Source organism: Schistocerca nitens, chromosome 1 (genome assembly GCF_023898315.1).
Source record: "Schistocerca nitens isolate TAMUIC-IGC-003100 chromosome 1, iqSchNite1.1, whole genome shotgun sequence".
Lineage (NCBI taxonomy): Eukaryota > Metazoa > Arthropoda > Insecta > Orthoptera > Acrididae > Schistocerca > Schistocerca nitens.
In genome coordinates this window covers 689,088,340-689,106,504 of record NC_064614.1, presented here as the reverse complement: position 1 = coordinate 689,106,504, position 18,165 = coordinate 689,088,340, and positions in this window count along the sequence as shown.

Below are 18,165 nucleotides of genomic sequence, written 5' to 3'. Positions count from 1 at the left end.
AAATGTTAACTGTTTGCAACCCTGTACAAGACTAGCACGTATACTCCTCTACGCAAATTCGTCGCGTATTTTAGGAAAACACGAATAAAATCTTAACCCTCAATATAAAAATCTTACTGTATTTACAAACCCTTGATCAGTTTAACCTACACTACAATTTCTGTTTTTCTCTCTAATACTAACCATTCCAGAGGTATGTCGCACGTTGGTTTTACTCTGTTTGCGTTATTTTACGTCTTCGGAAAATATAAGCTGCACGAATGACTGTAGTACTGCGATTACACTAGCTGGTGTTACACTAATGGTAAACGTATTCTGCTTTCGTTCGCGGCGATATTCCTAAGCATTTCTTAACATTTATCGGCATCAGTTTTCCCATTTACTGCATCAATTAATTCATTTATTCCCTGTAGTACTGTGGCATCTGGTGTATAATTTATAAAGTAAATGTTCTAAATAGGTAACATGCTGAAGGGATTTTTCTTACCAATACAATGTTTGTTTCGCGCTAGTAATTACCGTAGTGTAAATAGTACTTTCTGGTAGACGGAAGTCTACTCCTGCCATATCATATTCTATTCCGTTGATTAATATACTACTAAACTGCAGTTCTACTCTTGTGATTCCTGCACAAGTCTAGCTTTTTTAACAATTCACTATTTCCGTTTGGGGCCTGTACACAGAATAAACCCAATGATTTTAGAATCTCTGAAAATGTGTTCATGGCTTCACGATTACTTTTTTGCACTCTAGTAACCGAGAATTTAACTCATCTAAGAGTCATCCTTACGGTCGCCTAGTGTAAATATTTGTAACTTACATGTACTCTCTTTCTCCTTAGAAAAACGTGGGAATAAAACAAAAAATGCCTGTATTTCCTAAGTACAGAAGAAAAGAAAATAATCCTACTATCGCCACGTATCTCTACATTTCTGTCTACATATTCCTTGGTCTCAACCCGAATGGCCTTTTCTGCGGTATTTCTGTAATCTTTCGCTTCTTAATTCCAGAACGCCACAATTGCTCTAGCACTTGAGCAAAGGAATCTATGGCTCCTTGGAAAGATTTAATTATACTACTGAATTGTGTCCTAATAACTGAAATCTTACATTTAAAGGCAACTTTATCTCGACCACCAGGACAGGACGCTGAAATTTCGTCAAAAACGTTTTTTGTCTTACCCTTCGGAGTGTAAGGATTTGCAAGAAATTCTAGCACTTTTGTACTGGTCCGTTTACATTTTTCCTGACTTCCTTCGGAGTTCTTGCAAATACCTTAACATGTTCACCTTCATTTCCTAATTTTGGTTGAATCACATGAAACATAGATAGTTTTTAAGTCCATATACAACCTCATAAGGCGATAACCCTATTCCTGTACGAGTTTTTGAATTGAAGGCTTTTACCCCAAAATCTAAATATACATACGGGCCTAGGTGTAGAGAATTCACGTAATGGCTTCGATATTTCCCTATGAACTCTTTCTGTGCTACCGTTAGCCCGTGTGTGGAATGGACTCGTACTTTAAGTAGGCGACACAACTGCGTAATGAGATTGGGCATAAAATTTGTCCCTTGGTGTGTAATAATGGTAATAATGGTTTGCAGTACCCCAAATTTAACCATCCATTGATTTACTACAGTGTGAGCTATTGTGCTCACTATCAGATCCGGTATTTCTACCATTACTAAATACCTTGCGAAGTGATCGATAATAATTGTTAATACATACGTGTTACCCAACTATATCCAGTGAAAGCGTCCCAAAATATCGCCTGCTATCATTTGAAATGGGTAAGCAGACTCTGGTAGTCGTTGTTATTGCATATTTTGATGACCTAAGTCAGCATGTTGTTTACATGGAATACAGTCAAAAATGGTTCAAATGGCTCTGAGCACTATGGGACTTAACTTCTGAGGTCATCAGTCCACTAGAACGTAGAACTACTTAAACCTAACTAACCTAAGGACTCACGCACATCCATGCCCGAGACAGGATTTGAACCTGCGACCGTAGCGGTCGCGCGGTTCCAGACTGTAGCGCCTAGAACCGCTCGGCCACTAGGGCCGGCGGGATTACAGTCCTTGAGAAGCTGTTAAACATCAGCACATCTTATTCTCCACCAGAACCTTTCTGATGCTCTTCTATCTGTTGTTCTCTTACCCCCATGACTCGATATGATCATGTGCATGCAGTAATACTTCTGTCCGCAAAACTGCTGGAACTACATCACGTGATGCACGCTGGTTGATACACACAATACCCCTTGTATGACGAAGTGTTGTTGTTTGTAATACACCTGAAACTCTTTATCACTTTCTTGCGCTCTTTTCAGACCTTTCAGATCAAACCCAGAGACATGTTATGCCCCAATCTTCCTACTAAGTGTGCCATCATTTGTGTGTTGAACACCTGGTTTGTAGATTACATCGTTCAGAAATTCACTTAGTTTTAAAGCCCCTCTCATTAAATGACTTGAAGCACTTTTAGCCTAAGTAGCTGTTTCAAAGCTACATGATCAATGATCACTGTAAACTTAGAACGAAAATAATAAATCTCACGTATTAATACCAACATCTCCTTGTCAGTTGTAGAGTAATTTTGCTCAATCTTATTAAGCTGAAAAGATACACACATGATTGTGTCCTCTTCCCCATCAATGCTTTTCCCGAAATCTTCTTCCAAAGTTGTACCACTTGCATCACACTACAATATAAATTCTTTTGTGAAATGTGGAAAAATTAAAACTGGGTTTCAAGTTAATATATTTCCTAAATTTTGAAACGCTGTCTGAGACTCAGATGTAGAGATAAGCTTAACACCATTCTGCAATAGTTTCGATAGTGGTTGTGCCACTTCAGCAAACCCCTTCAAAAATGTTGTGTAGTAATTTGCTAACCCAAAGGAAGACTGTAATTTTTTAGCTGTCTGATGGACTGGAAAGTCATGTACCACTCATGTAAGGCATGGATCTGTCCTTACTCTATCTTGTCTAATTATATGCTCCTGATAGTTTACTTGTGAATGTGTAAAATGATACTTATCGATACTAACGTAACTCCAGCCTTTTCCAACCTGTCAAATACCATCTCTAAATGCTCTAGACTTTTTTAGAATATAGTTATGCCATCTAGATAGACTAACCACTTGTTTGGTTTTAAACCCCTGAGGACTCCATCAAATAAACGCTGAAACATAGCTGGCCCGTTTTTCAACCCAAAAACCAGCCCATAATTTTGGTAGTGATGCGAAGATGTGATAAATGGTGTTTTAGGTCTATCGTCAGGTTGTAACTCAATTTGATGATGTCTACTTTTAAAATCTAGAGTCGAAAAGAAGCTGCACTGACATAGTTTATCTAAGTGTCAGTAATGTTAGGGATTGGGTACGCATCTTTTACCATTTTTTCATTTAGGAATGCATAGTCACAACAAAACTGATATTCCTTTGTTCCATCTGATGACTCTTTCGTTACTGATACCACGCTTGCAGACCATGGGCTGTCACTACGAGTATGTTCTATAATAATCTGATAACTGTTGATCCACAAATTGCTCTACGAAAGTCTGTAAATGTGTAGATAACCGATACTGTCTTCTAAATATTGGTGGATGACTGTCTACATCTACGGTGCGTGGAGAGGGTACCTCGTACCCCAACCAGCATCTTCTCTCCCTGTTCCACTCCCAAACAGAACGAGGGAAAAATGACTTGGTATTCTGTGCAGTATAATCGGTGCAGCAGGTAACACTCCTTGTGGGTTGAACAAATCCTTATATTTTATTAACAATGATTTATTTAATGATATATCTTCATCCTTAAGATGCTTCACTTTTTCCCACAACACAGATATGTCAAGGGTTCGCTCTCTCCTGCCTTGTATCCTAAATCCTCGTCATATTGTTCCATACCCTCTAATGTACTATAAGTAATACCTTTGAAAGACTAATTTCACGTTCCCCAACATTATCCATCGTTATTGAGCTGACCCTTGATATCCACTGTATTAGTTATATACCTACGTACAAAACAACGTTGCATATCCAACATGACAATACTTGTTAGGGGCTCTATCAAACATCCTACATCCTGTGGAACGATCTACAAGTACCCAGATTAGTTTCCCTATACCTGCTGGTACTCTGCCATGCAAAACGACTTTTAATGCACTTCTACACAGTTTATTCGATGCCACTTTTGCAAGTGGTGGATCTTGTGACATAGAAACATTTGAAACTGTTGTAATTTATCATCGGGAGTAAGTTATCGAGTTCAACTGCCTGTTCCCCGAGGTTGATTCTAACACTATGCCTTACGAGAAAGTCTAACCCAAGTGGAACGCAGCAACATCATGTCCCACAGTTGGCAACACTTCCATTTGCTCAAGAAACCTTGTTTTCCTCGTCCTAAACACGAGCTGTGTTGGCACCAATTGCACACACCCTATACCTTGGTTCTTGTAATCTGCTCTTACCCATGAGGTCCAAACTGACAACTGATATGTGCACCCCTGCATCTACCAAAAATCATATTTTTTTCCCTTTTGATCGAGGTCCCAAGAACAATCAGTCTCTGCGTGCGCTTTTAATGGACTTATATTTAATGGAAACCCTTCTCGACGAAAGGAAGATCCCTGCTGTCGTTTAAGAACTTCTTTTTCCCGTAATAGTTACTCTGTTCTTTGCTCTACAATCCTATACCTTCCGACCAACCTGCTGACAACTAAAACATTGCGGTTGGTGACACTGTGCTTTCACTGATACGTTCTACAACAGCGCTAACATTCTTCGTTTGTGTGAGGTCTTGCCCAGTCATCAGTAACAGGTTGCCCACGGGATGCAGTGTTAAAGGAATGCTATACAACAATTCAATCAAATAACATTAGTAGTTTTATTTCTAGAAAGCAAACTAACAATACTTAGCTTTCTTTACAGCAAATGTCGCTAGCGAGAGGCGACATGAAAAGAGTACAGCTCTTGCTACACATCGAGTCTAACGAAACACTTGATACGGAACACGGCAATCTGACGTCGTAGCACTAATCACGTTGCAGACTCTGGCTAATCTGAGCGGCCGAGGCTAGCAGGAGCGTCTTTTATGTGCACTTGTTGCAGGGGGCGCGCCTGGCGCGGCCCAATTCCGCGTACCATTGGCTGGCGCTTCCTCACAGTCTTCTCTGCTCTTGCGTTCCACCTCTTCATTCCAGTGTTTGTGTCTACGCCAGAATAGTTTGACACAAATATTTTCTGATTATTGCGAGACTTCCTTTTTTTCTTTTTTTTTAAAAAAATGGGCCTCCTTCCTCCCCTATAGCCCTACCTTTTCCTCTCCAAAAATGCCGCCATCCTCTAGTGTCGACGCAGCACTTAAAGCAAGGTGCTGTTAGTAGCAAGACTTATTGCCATAACCCGAAAATAAAAGCGGAGGCATACTCTGCTATGCCTCAGGGAGCGACGACACACTACTCAGAAATACACCTCTCTCTGCAGGTGTGAAGCAAGTGATGAGTTTAGAAACTAAAAAGGAAGAAAGAAATAAAGACAGAAATGAAGGCAAAAGAAAAAACAGGGACGGCAGCACATACAAATGAAAACGAAACTGGCGAGATAATCCCATCGCCCAAAGAATTAACGAAGTAATAATCCTCTAAGATAGATTACGTGTTTTCTAATTTCCCAATAATTTTCCATACAAAGTTCACACAATTCCCATGTTACCAATTGTCATATCATTAGTATCATAGAATAGTCTACTCTAGTGATGCCCAGTAGGCCAATGTCAAATCTTGGGTATAGGCAAGTCAAGTGTAGTTTGAAAGTCCGAGTGACATAGCTCCAGGGGTAAACTCAGGCAATTCCTGGACTAGGTGCCTTAGTCAACCCGGAACACCTTTTGGTAACCATGAACCATTGCAACTTTCCCCAAGCGTAAGTTAGTTTGAATTAGATTAAGTAGTGTGTAAGCTTAAGGACCGATGACCTCAGCAGTTGGGTCCCATAAGACCTTACCACAAATTTCCAAATTTTCCAGTTCGCTCACAGTCAGTTTTCCTCGGAAGGATGGTGGTGATCTGTTTTCGCCGGTAGGTGCAATGAAAGAAGATTCAGAATTAGTTATTCATTTCCATAAGTTACAAGCAGTGTCTTGACTCGTTGTTGACATCGGCTGTCGACGTCGGTCCAGGAGATGCGTCGAAGGCGGCCTTCAGTTCGCTCAAGGTAGCTGACGCCGCACGCCCGTTCCTCGCCGGTCGCTTTTACGGCGCTTGCCGTACAGCGATACCACGGCTGTGAGTGAAGGCGGCGCTTGTGTTGGACTTACACACGCCTGTTTATGAATTGCTCTGACCCCTCCTGCTAACCGCCGTTCTTCTTCATATGTTGGACCGTGATGATTTTTATCGTGTAGCCGAGTAGCACGGTGATCCTGGCCCGGCCGTTGTGTCCGAGCGGTTGTAGGCGCAGTCCGGAACCGCGCTGCTGCTACGGTCGCAGGTTCGCATCCTAGATGTGTGTGATGTCCTTAGGTTAGTTAGGTTTATGTAGTTCAAAGTTCTAGGGGACTGATGACCTCAGATGTTAAGTCCCATAGTGTTCAGAGCCATTTTTCTTGTCCGCCGAAGTATCAGGAATGCTGGCATCCTGAACCGTGATGATAAGGGAGAGCCTCAGATTCACCCATCTGTGACAATGGCAAACTCTGTGCCGAAATCTGCAACTGGTGATTATGGGAGAGGTAGACATCTCTTCCCATAGGGGCTGTCGTTGCTCGGCAGTGTGCAGGAAATCTACAACAGATTTGTGCCAGACGTCACTTTACTGTATTCAGGGATTTAAGTGCAAACGTTAGAACGCCATCGATCCGTCCGAGCAGCTGACTTACAAGCTAAACCGCTAGGGTATATATGGATGGCTAATGTTTACCCGACGTCACATATTGCAAGAGCATCGGCCTGGCGTTTGCGAATGTGTCAGTGGTTCTCACGCTGCCAAGTTTTGCTTCACGAGTTTGCTATAGCATAGGACTGGTTCGTGAAAGCTCTCGGTACGCGTCGCTGCATTAGCAGTAGCTTTTTATTCATCACGTAACGAACGGCCATGATCCTATCTAGTTACCCTGCCTACTGCATTTCTGTTGAGGTCCGCTGTCTGAATCGCCAGAAATGCCGATATTGTGTTTTTCCCTGACCCACTATCGACGGTGAAATGTTATTTTTCGTGCCCGCCTCGTGTCGACACCGCCATAATGTAAGCGAGGTAGCTTCGCTATGGGATTTAGGAAATTTTAACTGCTTGAATACTCTAACTGTTTGCAGCGTTGTAAAAGACTGGCATGCAACAAAAGCAACTCTTCCATAACGCAGGATAGGATGATAACTTTGAATTTACAGCATTGAGGATTGGAAAGATTATGTTCGTCACTATAATCAGGTTCCATCTTCTCGAAACAGAGTAATGTACGAGTTTCCATTTCGCCATGCGGAAGAATACTGTCATATGTCTAAACGCATAGTAATCGCAAGTTATCTGTGCACAAACGTAGCTATCAATGCTGAAAGAAAATGGTTCAAATGGCTCTGAGCACTATGGGACTTAACATCTGTGGTCATCAGTCCCCTAGAACTTAGAACTACTTAAACCTAACTAACCTAAGGACATCACACACATCCATGCCCGAGGCAGGATTCGAACCTGCGACCGTAGCAGCCGCGCGGTTCCGGACTGAGCGCCTAGAACCGCGAGACCACCGCGGCCGGCAATGCTGCAAGAGTCTAACCACTACAAATCGGCTCCTCCCATGCAAATAAGTGAAATGTTCTCGCCCCTTTCTTCCAGTATTGTAGGATCTCCACACCAGTGCAGGCCGCAATCAGGCAAAGGCAGTCTCGTGCCCAAGTCAGAAGTCGGAACGAAACTCTTTCGAATAGAGCACCCGGAACTAGAACTTCTAGTAATGTAAAGAGGGTCCCGTGGCTTCTAACCCACCGAAACCTTCCCATTGGTTAAAAGACAAACTGACCAGTGATGAACCGAAAACGCCTCAGTGACAATACAAAGAGGTTTCTCAAAGAGTTTATATGGATAGTCGAAGCTGAATACAGCAGAAACACGCAAAGTATTGCAAGGATATCTGTCGCGGTCTATTAAAAGCAGAATATAGTGGGTAACAATGAAATTGTTGAACGAACAGGCAACTTCCAAGGGACAGCACCTGGCGTTAAGGTACGGGGTACCATCAGTTAGACATTATTACCTCTATTTTGCTTAGGATTTTTTTGGACAACAGCCCTGACATTTCTGAAGTGTAATGTCTCTGGCTGTGTCCTAGTTGCGAGGCGTCCGTAACATTACCTTCCAACAATATGCTGTAAGGCTACACGTCGTCGGTGCTCTCCTGACCTTCGACGGTATAGGAGGTGTTGCCCGTTACCCTGTCCAACACGTTCTCCAGATTCCTCTCTCATCTGTTCATGGGTTACCGAAAATCTGGCGCGTCACTGCCTGTCAGCCACTCAGCGGGTTTCAGTAAAAACTGATGTCCAACTGCGTAGTCAACTCCCTGCTCAGACACAGGTTTTTGTTGAAACTGGAACTGAATTTTGATTTACAAGAACTAAGTTTTGATCTGATGATGGCACAAACAGAAACGTCGTTGTCAGTAGAGAAATATATTAAGCGTGCTAGACTTTATTAAAAAGAAAGCGTACTAAACTTTATTAAAAAGAAAGTTATAACAAGTCAAAGCGACATAAATGTGTCACAGTCAAGACTTTGGTACATTGGTCGAACACTGTCAAAATTTCGTTCCAATTTAAAATAAACAGCATGAGACTAATGCGTCGTTTAATTGCTTGATGTGTGTGAGTAACGTGACAGAAAGTAAATTAAATAAATTATCTTTATATTCGGGTAGCCAGAATTAATTTTATTTCATTATTTTTTTAATATTTAGATATTCATTGTGCAACAAGCCAAACTTCTTTTGTACACATCTCCGTAGTTGTTTGTGAACCTGCAGTGACCCCGATCCTCCTCACTAGCTTAATGCAAGACAGCAACTTCGATGTGCGCATTTCATACCGCTATTACTAATCTCTGAAGTTGGCATCCCATCTCGGGGAGAATACAAGCCGGCGATTTCTGCATGCACGGTCCCGCTGAATGAGAAGCCGTGGGACTGGCGCAGTGGACGATAAGCTGGCTCCGTGGGCCTAATCCTCGGCAGAGTGGCGGGCGGCGTCTGGCTCAGATGGGCGCGTCGCCGGCGGCGGAACGCAATTACTGGCGCGACAAAACAGGCCGCTGGACCCCTTCTGATTGGGCCGAGACCCGCCCAGCTAATTCCATTGACCCTGTAGCCGGCCGGCCGGCCTGCGGCAGGTGAGGAGTCTATGCCGTCCGTCTTCCGGCTGAGCGCGGCTGCTCAGGCGTGGGTCGAAGAGGTCAACACTGACCCCTTAGCAGCGTCTGGCGTTGTCCAGCGAAGACGCCAAGGCGCATTTCAAGCGTTTGACAGATCTTTGCTTCTGAACGGGGAAAACGCTGACTCTGAAATACCAAGACTAGAGTCGCAGTACTCTTTAGGCTACGGTAGGCTATCATTTGCAAACGTAGACTATGGTTAGTTAGGATACTAACCGCATCACCTGTACATTAGGTGTGTTGCATAGCTATTGGGCGTTACCTCATTGCTATAAACTTGCAGAAGGATTCACAGCCATAAAAATTTTTTTGAAGGACATCATCTTTACGTCGGTGACTGTTGTAAGTTTTTATTACACCATAGCGATTTCGGCCTTAGGCCATTATCAAATGCTGATGATATGTCTTTAAGCCATATCAACGTAATTTAAGCTGACACATTTGTATGTTTTTTTTTTTCCTTTATTGAATTTCAATGCCCCCGAAGGGGGCGGGCTGGCAACAGCTTAGTATGCCGCTCTTCAGCCTACAGACTTTGTTAGAAAGATGAAGAGAATAAATAATAAAAACAGGCGATAAAATCGGAGACTTAAAGAGTAACATGGCGAAAAGTAATCGTGGAACTTAAAACGAAGAACAGAGGGATGATGACGCTAAGAAAATACATACAAAGCAGACAGGTAAAACAATAGACAGACAATTAAAAAAACACGGCGACAGCCTGGTTTCTGTTCGCAAAAGACATAAAATTCACACCCAGCGACAGCATGGTTTCTGTTCGCAACACGAGAAAGACGAACAACACTGAACAGTCATTGGAACACTGCACTAAAAAGTTGTCAAATGTGACAGACCACAGCCGAGAGCAGGAGGGGGGAAACTGGACAGATGATGGGAAAATAAAAAAGGGGGGGGAGCCGCGAAAGGAGCTGATGGAGGATGAGGACCCATAAGAGGGGTGGGGGGCGCTGGGCAAACGCGACAGGGAGTGGGGTAGGCAGAGGAGGGGAATACAAAAGGACTCGGGGGGAGGGACAAGGGAGGTAGGGAGAGTTTTAGTGGGGAGAAAACAGGACGGAAGGGGGGAAGAGGGAGCCCAGGGAAAGGACAGAGGAAAGGAGGGGGAGTGAGGATCAGAGTTGATAGGAGGGATAAATGGAGGGAGAGAGGGCATCATCCGGGAGGGGGAGTTGATGGAAGCCACCTTGGGAAAGGAGATGTAGGGTGTAGAGATGGAGGGTAGGGGGGACACAATGGTGAAGACGTGGCAGGGGGCGGGGATCGGAGAGGAGAGGAGCAACCAGGGGGTGACGGGGTTCAAGACGGCGGGAGGTGTAGAGGATGCGGATATGTTCGAGGAATAGGAGCAGACGGGGGAAAGGAATGAGATCATAGAGGATCCGCGTGGGGGACGGGAGGCGTATACGGAAGGCGAGGCGGAGTGCATGACGCTCAAGGATCTGGAGGGACTGATAGAATTTGGGGGGGGGGGGGCAGATATCCAGGCAGGACTGGCATAACAGAGGATGGGACGGATTAAGGATTTGTAGGTGTGGAGGATGGTAGAGGGTTTTGTATGTCGTTGTCAGTACTGTTAAAAACATTCGTGAAGTTGTTACACAGTTCGAGCACACTTATTCAAACATCGTAAAACAACATAATCTGTAAGTGCACATATTCGTTAACCAATCACTAGTCACAAATGCATTAGATCACAGCTGTAAAAAAGTGTCTTGTTAGATTCCCCTAGAAACTGGATGTGAAGGGCCATCTAGAAACTGAGTAAGGATATATTTAGGGCTGTGTACCATGTGGCACACTTTAGTGCACCACAGTTTTCCTCCTGCCTGTTACTTAAACATAGTGTTTACAGCGAAACTGATGTTGTCAATGTTTAATTCCAATTTTACTCGAAAATTGTTGATTTGTAATGTGAAACAAATTGTTTGTGCCTTTGTCTCAGGTCGGCACTGAATCGGCACTATTACCTACAGTTTTGGCTAGATTAGTTTATGGGCCAAAGTTGTAGAAATGTTTGCGAATTGTGTAACTGAGGCGGGACATTGGTATCAGTCTGATATTCGTCTAGCGGGATGCGAAAAAATGCCTAACAATCACAGCCAAGCGAGCCAGCACACCAACCTTCGTCGTCAACCCGCCGGGCGAATTCGATCCGGGACCAGCGCACCTTCCCTTCCAGAAGTGGCGCCTTGATACCGATGGCTATCTTTTTTATAATAAAAGAAGGGGCCGGGGGACAGTGGGCAGGAGTTGCCACCTGAGGCCTGTCCATTATGTCCCGTTCTCCCCCTCAGAATTAAGGAGGGTGGAGGGCAAAGGATCCAAGAGGAACAAAGTGCATCAAGAAAGGGGAGAAAAATCTTTTTACCGTCACCAATGTGTTGCAGGAGTTTGTGCTATGGCAGTATCATAATACCGAGGGAAAGGTAAAAGAAAGGTGGTCCTTGCCGGCCGGAGTGGCCGTGCGGTTCTAGGCGCTACAGTCTGGAGCCGAGCGACCGCTCCGGTCGCAGGTTCGAATCCTGCCTCGGGCATGGATGTGTGTGATGTCCTTAGGTTAGTTAGGTTTAATTAGTTCTAAGTTCTAGGCGACTAATGACCTCAGAAGTTAAGTCGCATAGTGCTCAGGGCCATTTTTTGAAAGGTGGTCCTTGTCGGATAACAAACAGGAAGAGGTCGTCTCGTTACGATGTGAGGGGGCTCCAGGGTACACACCTGCTTCTCATTAACGTACGAAGCAGATAGAACGATCATATCAAGATCGTCAGCACTCATTGCCTGCCACACTGCACTCCATTCTACATGGGGTATTGCGTTTCAATCATGTTTGGTGCCATATTCAGTTGCTGGTTGGTTTATTCCTCTCGCTTATATCAATCAAATGGACAATAGCGTGGTGCAGGTATAACTTACTTCAAGGAAGTATTGGCGAATGTAGAGGAAAGGCAGTGGGATGTCCGGGAGAGAGAGTGATCCGCCCTACTGCCTCAGCAACGGGCATGTAATACGTATCGGACAACGACACCAGATCTTCATGTGAGAACTTACAAATATGTCGTTCAGTCTGTCCTGAACATGAAAAAGACCCATGCCCCCTCTGTCCCTCGGGAGGGTGAAGGACTCGTACCAGAACTTAAGCAGCATGCCTGCACTAACAAAATCCGCCAAAGCAGCCACATGTGACGAGCCAGAGATGGCAGGACTGGAAGTATCTGCTCAACTTGTGGAATGCATGACGCCAAATAGAAGTTCGCATACTGCGTCCATTGCAGAATGTCTAGAGTCCTAAGACAGTAATCAGTTAGCGCTGCCCTGATCTGTCTTAACAGACACCTGCTGGTGACTACCGAGCGCTGTAGGTCAGTTGCGCAGGCAATGATCAAGCAAAATGCCATGTCACTCATAGTGAGGCGACGCACCCATCGGCAGCCCTTTACCTATTGACAAAAAATGTGATTCATGGACATCGACACTACTGCTCGATGCCACGTCATAGCATGTAGCCGCGCGCAAATCATCGCCGCCACGAAGGAGGAGTACCATATCCTTGACATAGGCAGTGCATCAAAAAGTACCGAATGCACCCCCGCCAGACATTGTCAGAGGTCACAGAGCATCTGTTCCAAAGCGAAGGCATACAGTATCGTTGAGAGATGATACCCCTGTCTCACCGAGCGCTCTATCACGATCAGCAGCGTGAGATGTCCACTGTACTGCACTCTAGAAGTCATGCCACGAAGAAGACATTGTGTCTCTAAACCCTGTGTACTGTGTACCCCCTATTTCGTAGTACAGCCGTCAAAGACCGTGGTCAAACTATCAAAGGCTTCCTGAAGTCGAGGGAGGCCTAGACCCCTGGTATTTGGCGAGCCTGTAAAAGCGCAATAATGTGACGATATCGACGGAGTCCAGTGCGAATTTTACTATCGCCTAACGATGCATGGTGCTGGAAACTACATAAAGGATCGTCCGCTTGAGAAGCTCGGCCAGCAGTCAAGTGAAATTCTCCATGTCAGAATAAGGTCAACGAGTGATAATCGCAGGTCCTACAACCCTCTCATGGTTTATGTATGGATACGATCAGTCTCTCAAGGAAGGTGACAGGGAATCGCACTATGGGAGACGGTAGATCGCGACAGATGTCCCTCCAAGCTGGTTCCAGCAAATGCTGGAAAGCCTGGAAGAACTCCAGAGGGGTCCCAGTGACTTTAACTCCTGTCTGCATAGCTTTGAGGACCTCCTCCTGTGTTATTTTTCTTGGATCAAATCTGTTGCCAAAAACGAGCTGAGAGACCTCGACGATCACCTCTGGGGGATGGGGAGTACATCCTCGTGTACTGGACATGAAGGGCGTACTTGTATCATGTAAGTGTGATCCATCGTCGGTCGTGTGAGGTGGATCCAGGCCCTTCATTAGCGTCATATTCTGGCAACGATATTATACATGAACGGACTCTCCTGAGTCACTCTGTCTTGAGTATGTGCTCTGACGATCGCCCTCCCAACGTGGTGATTTGTGACGGTCGATATCTCGCCTTGGGACAACTCAGCACCGCCTGCCTTTCGGGCGAGTGTGGCAGTCTTGACTGTTCCGATATAATGCTGTAATAGAAGTCCGTGTAACATCGTCTCCACCATAGCCCGTCAAGGTCTTCTGTAGGGCAGACTTGTTACAGAGTAAACACCACGAAAGGGCAGACTGATAGGCTCTGTGCCAGTGAATGCCCGAGTCCCATGTTTCCTTTATGAGCTGCCGACGTTCTGCAGAAGCAAGGTGGACAGTTTTCAACTTCCATGGACCACAGGTGTGCTAGATTCTTTGACAGGTGAGGGTAGCTGCACCGATATAGGCTGCACTATGATAAAACACTCATCCCATTGATAATGGAGAGCCAGATGCAAATCCGTTCGATGCAGCTAGGATGAATCGCTAGTATAGTGGGTAAAGCCGGACCCATCGCCCTGAACGTTTTCCAGTGAGTATACCAGCTGGAGACTAGTGAACATTGTGACGACTTCTGTAGACAAGGAATGGCGACGTAACTTACCTTTGGGTGTTTGGGTGCAGTTGAAATCTCCTCCCAGTATCAAGGCGTCTTGCTATCTTAGAAAGAAGCTTGACGACTCCAATCTGATCTGGATGGCGGATTCATTCTCGATGTCGTCTGCTCAAGAGTCAGACGTGACACTTTGTATCCGCTGTAGTGTACTTTCAGTGGAGCGCTTGCATACATGCTCAACATCAGAAGTTGGATAGTCGGCGGCAGGCGCAGATACTGCAGTCGCTGCGACATTGTGACTGGACAAACTGGCTTCGTCGATAGAAGGGGGTTATTCTACACCTGGGTGGTGGAGACCTTGGCGTCACCCGATGGTGGTTCCTCATCCTGTTTATGCATCTGAAGAAGGCAATCGTCAGCAGGCTTACGACGGTGCTTCTTGTGTTTTCACAGGAACGGCGGTCTGCAGACAAGTTGTTCCGTGTAGGAGTGCGCGCGGCAGTAATCCGACACTGGCTCCATTGAGAGGAAGGCATAAGTTGGTGCAACTCTTGATTCGACATCGATCTTCTCAAGATCAGCTTGTAGATGCTAGTGGTTGTTTTCTGTACGTACTTCGTCGGGTAATAACTTGGGAAGAGGTGTGTGTTCCGCTGCGCAATCGTCGGCCATGCAAGGTGCACCGTGCATTGGACAGCCGTAACGTTCTGCACACGACAGAACTCCACCAGTATCTCAATATGCAATTGCCCTATGTTAATTTCCATACTGAACAGAATAGTGTGCTACGTGGATCCGATTAGATGCAGTAGATGGTGCGAGCACATTTACATCCTAGCAAGAAGACCGGTTGAAAATGAATTAGTTCCCGTTGGTCACCATGTAGGAAGCAGATAAAAAATCTAAAAACTAAAAATATCTACTAGCAGTTGTAGTATATTATACAAGTTCAGCATTTCTTCGAGATAATGATCAGTTCAACAACGCGTAAGGAAGTAAACTGTGCTGGCGATCTGTAGCTGTAAATTACGTTTTAATACACGATAATATCGACTTCACAAGTACTGTTGTACAGTCAGTTTCACTTCTGGAGCTGTCAGTGTCACATTTTACTACTCGACTTTAAACGTATTTTAAAATTGAACTTAAGTACTATATTGCAGCCAGTTTAATTAGTGCTGTCAGCCAACTTTAAACTAAGTCACCACAATGGAAATAGAACATGTTCTTTAAGTAATGTCAATGTAAGTTTTCCATATTGCCTCCATTTATATCTTTTGCGGAGTACATTCTGATGATGCTCTCGTTCATTTGAAGAGCGAAACAGGTAAATAAGAATAAAAAATACAAAGCGGGACTTTGGCTGTTTTCAAAAACTAAGAAGTAAACTGGTGTGGCAGGATAACACATTCATTATTTTTAATGTAATATTGATATAATTTTTCTTATGTTGAAGGATTATATGTACATCGGATAAGTAATATGAAGCTACTGAATCGAACTGGGGAGCAAAGAAATGTAGTGCCACAAACCAGTGTTTGGTGAGAAAACTATTAACCTTTAACAAAAAAATAAGGAGCAGTAACATGGAAGCGCCATGAAGGATTGTGTTAACAGCTGCAGGTAGCTAGCTTCCGTTGTGGCGACGTGTGGGTCACAATAACAGACACGCCAGTGCGTTGTGCACTGAGGATAGCCGGTAAACGGCGCTGCACAGCAGGAACTGCGTAGCGAGCGGGCTGGTGTAACCACGCCAGGGCACGTATCTTGTTTTGGTCGTGTGACTGGCCGCAAGGTTTTAGTGAAACAAGTGGGCAATGGAGGCATATAAATAAGTCCGGATTTGAAGGCAGGGGTCACTCGTCATCGTTGGAAACCAGCAGTGCAACTGTGTCACCACAGCGATGCCGGACAGCAAGACGACTGGGCTCCGACAGCTGTAGCAACGGTTTCGAGACAGGCTGCCCCCGCCATCTGTATTAAGTCCTTCGCGGGATTTGGTGTCTCAGAACAGCTGATCTGCCGTCCATACACGCTGCTCCGACGCTGAGTTCCTAACGGGTTTCGGCGCCACCACGCCAGCCTCCGGCTGACATATGTCCGTGAGCGGGGGTTGAATCCTCTGCAAAGCACGCTCCTCACGCCACCACCGCGGCCACGGTTGGAATGTCATCGTCCAGCTGCAACAGGGACTGCCAGAATCAGCAGCATGAGGCTCTGTCTCAGCTGCAGCGCCAGGGAATACCCGCTACCCGCACGACAGCCCCAGCGAGGGTCAGCGAGGAAAGGCGTGCCTGTCTCACTATGCCGAGTATCAATTTGTAACTGTTTGCCCTGGGCTCCATGACCTGTCACCACCACTTACGCATCTCCCAGCGTAACCAACACGCTTCATAAAGGAGGGGTCGGTTCATAGTTCCCAGCCTGAGGCTTCAGGGAATCGTCAGATTGGTAGCACAAGGAAATACGGTCGCGGGTGGGGGAGGGGGGGGGATTGTAGAGGGATACCAACGCTTGAGTATTGTAACCAAGATAAAATTGATGTGTTGAAGAGCAACCAGAGGTTCAGGGCACCCTCTCATCCTTGGGGTGGAACTACGTGGGAGGGAGGGGGGGGGGGGAGAATTGTTGGGGGACACCAAGGCTTGAGCTTTGTAACCAAGATAAGAATGGATGAGGGTTGGAATAGTTACGCAGAGATTAAGAGCCTTGCATAGGAGCTACTAGCATTGAGAGTTGCATAAAACTAGACTGAGGACCATAATAACAATAATGCTTACTGTTTTAAGGAGCAACATTTTTTCACATTTCTATCAGCTACAGATTATTATATTCAATTGGAAATAATGAAACGCCGGTTGCCTACTTTGGCAATAGTATTCCAGTCCCACTTTTCCTTGATCATCAAAAGTAATCAGAAAAAATAACTTGCTGGTTGATTGATGGAAGAAGATCGTTCCCAAGAAATCTATTTATTTTGACAGAGACGTTACAAATACAAAGTGTATCAGTGGAGTGCTATGATAAGAAATGAAACGACAAACAAATTTCAGGTAACACGTACGTCGCAGAGAGATTTCGGAATATTTTTAGGTTTCAAAATGCAAGATAATCGTTGTCAAAACTGTTTAGAAGTAAATCCGAATATTCTGAGCATTTTTTGCCATAATCTGCAGCAGACATAAATTGAAATAAAAATTTGATTAACTATTTAGAACTAATGAATTCCTAATTTTGAAATGGAAACGACCACCTTCACATGAAGTCCAATGAAAACTGGTTATTTGTCACTATAAAAACGAAGTGAATTTCTGATCACATCATTTATCTAACAATGTATTTTCTTTCACGTGATTGTGTTATCTAATCGGTGCAGAATACTAAAAACGTTCAAGAGAACAATCCTGAGTTTGGAGAGCTCCATTCAGTTATGAAAATGTTGTGCCGTCACTACAATTGAATGATTTGTTTTCGAACTGCTTTACTCAGCAAAAAATGATAATGCACTGATTACACCATAGCTTTACAGTATCATAATTTATACTCAACTCACCATTACGTGTGGTCCTAGGCCATTCTCGTTTACGAAACTTTCATTATAAATGCCATACACCACAACAACATTGAGAACATGAGCTTCGTAACATGTGAATACGGTAGTGATGGAAAGCAACTTGGCAGCTCCATCCATATGGTATCGGATAATGACGACAGAGAGCTCTC